Here is a 7,831-nt window from a genome sequence, read left to right as displayed (position 1 = left end):
TAAAATCTTGACTCGTATTAGTTATAAGGAAAAATCATGATACAAATATTTGAACTTTTCTGAATTTGTTATTTGAGTGTTTAATTTTTTTAGTTAGCGTTTCAACATAACATACAAGTGATAATTAGCAGATCTCAAAGTGTTTTTATGGAGTCTAAACTTATGTCTGACAATATATTGGTACCACATGAATTTATGTATTTCTTAAAAAATAGAAAAAGACAAGATACGGCTATCAAACTTGACTTAAGAAAAGCATACGATCGAGTTGAGTGAGGCTATCATAGACACGTGTTGTTTCGGCAGAGATTTCACCCTTGTTGGGTTTATTGGGTAATGGAATGTGTTGCGACTGTATCCTATACTGTATTGGTGAATGGTGAGCCAACTGATATAATTAATCCTTTACGAGATATCTGTTAAGAAGATCGTTTGTCTTAGTACTTATTTCTATTATGTTCATAAGGTTTTTCCTTTTTCTGTTTAATGGATTATATATTAGGTATATATGATGTATAATAAGTACAAAAGGTGGGATTATATCAATACTGATTTGATTCATTTTTGGAAGTTGCTAAGGGTAGTATTTGGATGCCATCTAAAAACTGGCACAGTGTAGTAAAATGATGATCGCTCCCAAATGAACTGTTGGTTGAACTGTTGTTGGGATTTGGCAACAGAGGTTTGGACGATCGTCTAAAATAGTGCACGATCGTTAGGATGGACAGGTCTATAGATATACCCATTATGACGAGTTTCAAACATAATTTCTAGGATTTTCTCACTATAAAACCCTAATCTCTCATAACCAAACCCTAATAATACTTCGATACAATAAGATTATCAATTTAAGGTTCAAAATCAACATTCATGAAGGATTGAAGTGGATTGTTTCAAGATTTTCTCAAGTGTTTGATCAAGTTAAACAATCATGACATGCATGAAGCGTTCTCTTTGGTTTGACTCTTCTGATGGGAAAGGGCAATGTAAGGTTTTCTAGAGGCAAGTGTGCCTTCCTTTTGAGAAAGGAGGCTTGAATTTATCGACTTTTAAAAACAATAAACAAGAGTCTCCTTTTCAAATGAATTTGAAAATTAATTTCAGAAAATAACTTGCTTTGGAGTTCTGTTATTATGAATAGTTGTTCTATTGGTGACTGGCATGATCTCGATACCATTAATATTTCCAAGCTTTCTCATATTTTGGAAAGATACAAATAACACTTGCATTAATCACTCTCAGTTTTAGTATTTATTTAAGTCCCAAATTTCTTCTTCGATGGGTACTAGTTCGGAGGTGAGATTTTGGAGGGACTGATGGAAGAGATTGGATTCTTTGTATCTCATGTTTCCTAATCTTTTTAAGCTGTCCAGAATTCAATATAGCTTGGTGGCAGATCTGTTTTTGACGGGAACAACATGTCTTCAATTTGACAGTTTTGTTTGGGTTCGTAATTTGCCTTTGGGAAAACAAAGACATTGCAGCTTATGTTGGCAGAGCTGGAGGAATTCAGGCGTCAATACAGATCAGATACTTTGTATTGGATGAGAAAACGGGCAAATTATATAACCAGCTCCATGTCCAGTATGATGGTTTCGGCTATAGGAGGCATTAATCATCAGTTTGGCGCGCGTATTCCTTTATTTGGAAACAAACATTATCTCCAAGGATTCAATTCTTTTGTTGGCTTATGTCGAGAGACCGTATTTCATGTAACGAATCTCTAGTTTCAAGAAGTATTCTTGACCTTACGCTTATTGGTTGTTCTCTTTTGTTAGAATATACAGAGATCAGGTTTCAAAAGTCCAGCTCAGCAGATTAGTTAATGAAAAATACAGCTCAGCTAAGTCAGTTATATGTGTTAGTTTGTATTTTAGCTTTTCTGTTATTAGTAATAGATGAAGTAGCCGTTGTAATATTAGACAAATAAGAAATAGACAAGTGGCAATGTACTTAGTCTATATAAACATTGTAAATGTACAGATTAAAGGTTAATGAGAATTTCTCATAACTTTCATTAATACAATCTTCTTCTCTTTTTCTACAAATTTTAATATGGTATCAGAGCGCTCAATCAAGGGTTTGTAATCATTGCTAGAAAAAATCTATTCTTATAATCAGCAGTATCTTCTCTATCTTTTGTGATTTTCTTAGTAAACAAACAGTTATTGTTCTGAATCTTGAAATTTTCTTTAATCAATCTTTTCTTTCTTGAATCAATCTCTTATTTCTTGAATCAATTTTTCTTTTCTTGAATCAATTTTCTTCTTTTCTGAAATCTTGAATCTTCAAGATGACTAGTTCTTTCTCAGATTATGAAAGTCCTTCAAGTCCATTTTATCTTCATCCAAACGAAAACCTATCTCTGGTGTTAGTTTCACCTCTGTTAAATGGACAGAATTTTCACTCATGGTTTAGGTCAATGAGAATGTGTCTTATTTCTAAGAATAAATTGAAGTTTGTGGATGGAAGCATATCAGTACCAGCAATTACAGATCCAATTTATTCTATTTGGGAAAGGTGTAATACTATGGTGCTTTCTTGGATATTGAATTCTTTATCTCCATCAATAGCACAAAGCATTTTGTGGCTTGACAATGCGTTGGATGTTTGGAAGGATTTGTTTGACAGATTTTCACAAGGTAATTGTGTTCGTATATCTGATTTACAAGAAGAAATTGCTGCACATAAGCAGAATAATTTGTCTATTAATGAATATTTTACTCAGTTAAAGATCTTGTGGGATGAATATGTTAATCTTAGAATGATTCCAGTTTGTTCTTGTATACCACAATGTCATTGTGATGTTTTAAAGACTGTTAAGGATCAGCAAGATGCAGATTATGTGATAAGGTTTTTAAAAGGATTAAGTGATTCTTATATTGTGATTAGGACTCAAGTTTTGATGTTAGATCCTTTACCTAAAATCAATAAGGTTTTTTCATTAGTTTTACAACATGAAAGACAATTGTCTGTTCCAACTTCTCAGAGTATTGAGTCATCTGTTTTTGCTACACAAGCAAATACTGGTTCTTATCAAAATAGGTCATTCTCTAATTTTGCTGGTAATAGAGTTTTTAGACCTCCTGTTAATGGTGTTAATTTCAGACCTCAAGGAAATAATTTTAGACCTCAGGGAAATGTTTTTAGGCCTCAGGGTGGACAGAAAAGGTTTTACTCAGCTCCAAATAATGGGAAACCAATTTGTAGCTTCTGTGGTTCTTCTGGTCATAGTGTTGATATATGCTTTAAAAAGCATGGATATCCTCCTGGTTTTAGACCAAAATTTAGGCCTCAATCCTATGTTAATCAAGTTGGGGAAGTTGTTATGGAAGATCAAATGCAGGGTTCATTTTTTGATGATCAGACTTATAGTAATGCTGGATACTATGAGAATAATGAATATATTGGAAGTGATAAAGGATATAGTCAACAACAAGAAGTGGTTAATGATGGTCAGAATGTGTCTAATGCAATCAATCCTGTTATTACACAAGAGCAGTACACTCAATTAATGTCTTTATTGCAACAAAACAACAATGAATCTTCAACAATTAATTCTCCCAGAGTGAATGTTTTATCAACTAATTTTGGAGCAGCTGCTAAGGATCCTGGAGGTACATCTTTTTATATACCTTCTTATTTTAATCATTTTGTTGGTTGTGCTGTGGTTAAGAATCATATAAATTCTACTTGGATTATTGACTCAGGTGCAACAGATCATATAGTATGTTATTTAAAATCATTTACATCATATAAAATGGTTCAAAATATATTTGTTACTTTGCCAAATTTTTCAAAAATTCCAGTTACACATGTAGGTGTAGTAAAGTTTAGTAAGGATTTTATTCTGCATAATGTGTTATTTGTTCCAGATTTTTCATTTAATTTGATATCTACTAGAAAATTAACATCTCAATATGATTGCTGTTTAATATTACATAAGAATGTTTGCATAATACAGGATCTAGTCAGTTGGAAGATGATTGGATTAGCTAGACAAAGACAAGGGCTTTATCATCTTGATAAAGATTATTTTGCTTCTTCTGTTTCTGTTAATTCAATTGTAATTGATAATAATTCTGTTGACAAAGTTGAATCTTGTTTGGTTGATTCTGTAAACAAAAGTAATCTGTGGCATTTTAGGATGGGACATCTTTCTAATTCTAGATTGAAACTTTTACAGAATATTGATAATTCAATAAAAATTTCAGTTGATAGTCATTGTAAAGCATGTCATTTGTCTAAGCAAAAGAAATTGCCTTTTACTTTGAGTACATCTTCTGTTAATCAGTGTTTTGACTTATTACATCTAGATATTTGAGGACCAGCAAAATCTGATTCTTTGTATGGTCATAGGTATTTTTTGAGTATAGTTGATGATAAAAGCAGGTTTACTTGGTTATTTTTGTTAAAACAAAAATCTGAGTTCTAGACAGTTAATCAAAGATTTCTGTGTTTATGCAGAAACTCAATTTAATGCAAAAATTAAAAACATAAGGTCTGATAATGGATTAGAATTTTGTATGCCTCAGTTTTATGCTTCAAAAGGTATAATTCATCAAACTTCTTGTGTATATACACCAGAACAAAATTCAGTGGTTGAGAGAAAACATTAACATATTTTAAATGTTGCTAGAGCTCTTAAGTTTCAAGCACATATGCCTTTATGTTTTTGGTCTTATTGTGTGTTACATGCTACTTATTTGAGCAATAAAATGCCTTCACCAGTTTTGGAGAATAAAACTCCATATCATATATTATATGATACAGTTCCATCTTTTCAGTTTTTGAAAGTATTTGGTTGTTTAGCATATGCTAGTTCATTACCACCTAACAGACATAAATTTAGCCCTAGAGCTATACAGTGTATGTTTTTAGGTTATTCTTCAACTACAAAAGGATATAAGCTTTATAATATAGAGTCTAAATAGGTTATTTTGTTTAGGAATGTAAGATTCTATGAACATTTATTTCCTTATAAGGATATAGACATTATGTCAATATCTAATTCTGCAACTTCATTAGTTCTACCTAAGTTTACACAGGATCTAGAATTGCCTTTATCAAGAACATCTGTTAATAGTGATCAGGTTAATGTTGTTGATAACATTCAAACTAATGTTGATGCTGATATTCAAACTAGCAATGACAATGCTTCTGCTGAAATACTTAATGTTCCAGTAAGAAAATCAACTAGAATGATAGTTAAACCTTCTTTTTTGAAAGATTATGTCTGCAATTCTGTGGTAAATACAACTCCTCATTTGTTTGATCAAGTCTTTACATATGATAATCTTAGTACAGGTCATAGAGCTTTATCTGTTCAGATAGATGTCAATACAGAACCTAAAAATTATAAAGAGGCTGTTAAACATAGTTGCTGGCAGGATGCTATGAACAAAGAGATTGAAGCTTTAGAGCATAACAATACATGGATTTTAACAGAATTACCTAAGGGAAAGGTACATATAGGTTGTAAATGGGTTTATAAGATAAAATATAATAGTGATGGATCTATAGAGAGATATAAGGCTAGGTTAGTTGCTGAAGGGTATACTCAGCAAAATGGGTTGATTATATGGACACTTTTTCACCTGTGGCTAAAATGACTACAATTAGAATTTATTAGCAATTGCAGCTTCCAGGGATTGGATTCTTCAACAGCTTGACATAAATAATGCATTTCTGCATGGGGATCTATATGAAGAGGTCTACATGGTTATTCCACCTGGATTACAAAGTTCACAGCCAAATACAGTTTGCAAATTGGCAAAGTCTCTCTATGGACTGAAGCAAGCAAGCAGGCAATGGAATGTGAAGCTTACTGATGCACTTTTGTCTTAAGGATTCATTCAAGCTAGTTCAGATTCATCATTATTTACAAAACAAGTAGAAAGTTCTTTTACTGCTTTATTAATATATGTAGATGATGTCATTTTAACAGGAAATGACATCACACATATTAACTCAGTAAAGCAGTATCTACATGAAGTCTTTAAGATTAAAGATTTAGGTGATCTAAAGTTTTTTCTGGGATTAGAGGTGGCCAGATCCAAGTCAGGCTTAAATTTGTGCCAGAAGAAATACATCATAGACTTGTTAACAGATACAGGGTTTCTAGGTTCTAAGCCTGCAGCAACTCCAATGAATTCAGGAACAAAATTACTCAAAAATGATGGATCTCCATATCCAGACATTAAGGAATATAGAAGACTAGTAGGAAAGTTGGTCTATCTATGTAATACAAGACCAGATATTTCTTTTTCAGTCCAACAACTATCTCAATTTTTGGACTGTCCTACAGACATTCATTTCAAAGCTATCTCAAGAGTCTTAAGATAATTGAAGAAGTCTCCTGCTCAAGGTTTGTTTTTTCTAGCTGCAAATAGTTTAACACTCAGAGCTTTTTCAGATTCTGACTGGGCTACATGTCCAGAAACTAGAAAATCAATTACTGGTTTTTGTGTATTTCTTGGTGAAGCCTTAGTTTCTTGGAAAACAAAAAAGCAAGCCACTGTTTCTAAATCCAGCTCAAAAGCAGAATACAGGGCTTTGGCCAATGTTACATGTGAAGTACAGTGGCTTAGTTATTTACTTAAGGATTTACAAGTTCAGCATCCAGATTCAGTAAAGGTATACTGTGATAATCAATCTGCTTGTTATTTAGCACATAATCCAGTTTTTCCATGAAAGGACTAAACACATTGAGATTGACTGTCATGTGGTAAGACAGAAAATCCAGTCTGGTTTAATACACTTAATGCCAATCTCATCAGCACAACAGTTAGCTGATTTTTTCACAAAACCTCTACCAATTTCAACTTTCCTATCTTTTTTGATCAAGATGGGAATACATAGCATATATATTCCATCTTGAGGGGGGGTGTTAGAATATACAGAGATCAGGTTTCAAAAGTCCAGCTCAACAGATTAGTTAATGAAGAATACAGCTCAGCAAAGTCAGTTATATGTGTTAGTTTGTATTTTAGCTTTTCTGTTATTAGTAATAGATGAAGTAGCCGTTGTAATATTAGACAAATAAGAAATAGACAAGTGGCAATGTACTTAGTTTATATAAACATTGTAAATGTACAGATTAAAGGTTAATGAGAATTTCTCATAACTTTCATTAATACAATCTTCTTCTCTTCTTCTACAAATTTTAATATCTTTTCCATGAGGTGGAATCTGTTTCACATATTTTTCTACATTGCAGTTTTGCTTGGTGTACTTGGTGTTACATTCTTCAGAGAGGTGGTATAACTTGGGTTATGCCTCTGGATATCGATCAATTTTTTACTCTTTGGAATAATCTAGTTTTGAACAACTTCAAGAAATTATGGAAGAATGAATGGTTCTTTTGCATTTGGGAGTTTTGAAAGGCAATGAATAGAAGAATTTTTAAAGATTAATTTACTTAAATAGGGTCTTTAATCTTTTTGAGTATTTGTCGAGCTGTTATGTTTTACCCTTCTTTCCATTCTCAGTTTTTTTATTCCGAAAATGATATTTTTAGATGTTTAGATTGTTTTGTTAAGTCACATCGACTTTTTTAATCCTTTTTGTATTTTGCCTACTACACCTTGTGATAATGCTTATTAACAATCATTTATCCAAAAAAAAGTTAAACAATTTAAATTTTTCCTCAATTTGTCTTGGTATAATCCTTTTAAATTTTGGTGGAGTCGTTCTTGAGGTATATTGAATAAACCCTTTTCATTGTTTTTGATTTGGTAAGAAATTTGGTGGTTTGATATTTATGGTGTTCTTGAGAAATTGAGTTTGAAATTGGTCGAATTGTGCCATGCATGTACATAAATTTGCTTGT

The 7,831-nt window shown here is 32.1% G+C and overlaps 1 pseudogene; it reads left to right on the top strand.

Moving 5' to 3' along the window:
- The first annotated feature begins 931 nt into the window (after nt 1-931).
- Nucleotides 932-7,382, top strand: LOC130015268 (uncharacterized; annotated as a pseudogene).
- The last annotated feature ends 449 nt before the right edge of the window (nt 7,383-7,831 follow it).

This window comes from Mercurialis annua, linkage group LG3 (genome assembly GCF_937616625.2).
Source record: "Mercurialis annua linkage group LG3, ddMerAnnu1.2, whole genome shotgun sequence".
Classification (NCBI taxonomy): Eukaryota; Viridiplantae; Streptophyta; class Magnoliopsida; order Malpighiales; family Euphorbiaceae; genus Mercurialis; species Mercurialis annua.
This window is presented reverse-complemented; position numbering and strand designations above follow the sequence as displayed.